Source organism: Etheostoma cragini, chromosome 21 (assembly GCF_013103735.1).
Source record: "Etheostoma cragini isolate CJK2018 chromosome 21, CSU_Ecrag_1.0, whole genome shotgun sequence".
Taxonomy (NCBI): Eukaryota; Metazoa; Chordata; class Actinopteri; order Perciformes; family Percidae; genus Etheostoma; species Etheostoma cragini.
This window is the reverse complement of record NC_048427.1, coordinates 1525618-1526646: the sequence shown is the minus strand read 5'-3', so window position 1 is coordinate 1526646 and position 1029 is coordinate 1525618. Positions and strand designations below refer to the sequence as shown.

The 1029-nt window shown below is 39.9% G+C and overlaps 1 protein-coding gene across 5 annotated transcripts in view; it reads right to left on the bottom strand.

Moving 5' to 3' along the window:
• Positions 1-435: 435 nt before the first annotated feature.
• Positions 436-1029, bottom strand: part of LOC117936502 (KAT8 regulatory NSL complex subunit 1-like) — a 32258-nt gene continuing 31664 nt past the window's right edge. For all 5 annotated transcript variants that reach the window (XM_034859579.1, XM_034859578.1, XM_034859580.1 and 2 more), the window contains one exon: positions 436-1029. This exon is cut by the window's right edge and continues 253 nt beyond it. The gene's annotated coding sequence lies outside the window, so the exon portion shown is untranslated.

The following is a 1029-nucleotide window of genomic DNA, read 5'->3' as shown; positions in this document are numbered from 1 at the left end:
GGGGGGGGGGGATTGTGTTATGTCTTTATTTTGCCACAGATCAACTTTTCCACTACAGCAACGACCGTACGCAGAGTGAAACCAGCAGATGGTACAATCTCCCCCGTTAACCCCCCCCATTGGTTTTTTAATAAGTGGAAACCTTACTGTGTGCAGTTGTGATAAGACTTACATTAGCATGGTTTTCAGCATGCAGCAGCGCTTTTTCTGTAGGGCAAGTGCTCAAAAAAAAATATATAGACACCCCAGTCCTCTCTATGCCACCATCCTCTTTAAAACCAGAACTAAGAGAGTAAGAAGAAGAAGAAGAAGAAGACGACAGGAGCTGGACACTCTCTGAAAGAGATTGTAAAGGAATGATTTACTATTCAAAAAACACAGAATGTGTTACACAGAAACAGACAGAACAGATACAAATAAAACATGTCAGGAATGAAAAAAAAACAAACAAACAGACAAAGAAAAGAAAAGCAAACCTACAAAACTAGACTTGGCAGTTGGAGAAGTGCTCTGGTGATTTCAGGCAACCTCTAGAGGGAGAAGAAGGGAACCACATCTCAAATGTACCTGTTTATTTGGATGAGGAGGAGGAGGAAGGTGGGGGGTATTTTGTAATTTGTCACTCCACTAAAAATGTACATGGGAATTACAAGCAAACTAGTCAATAGAAAACACCCTTTGGCCATATTTTGAGGAGTCCGCTACATAGTGCGCTACAAGTGTACACGCCACATATGAAACACCACTAAGCCCCCATGTACATTGTTTAGCCTACTACAGAAAACATTTTTTGTAACGTGTTGTTTTATACTTTTTTTGTTTTTTACATTTATCCTTTTTTTTCCTGTGACAAAAACAAGTGTAGGGAAAGGCTTCTATCTCCATAATGTTCACTAAAAACTGTGAAATTTATTAGACTGATGTTTGAATATCAAACAACAGGAACCCATTTAATATCTTATTCTGCTTTAAGGTTCTGCTTGTTAATGCCAGAGAGGAGCTGTGGGTGGGTGGTGGGGGGTTGGGGCT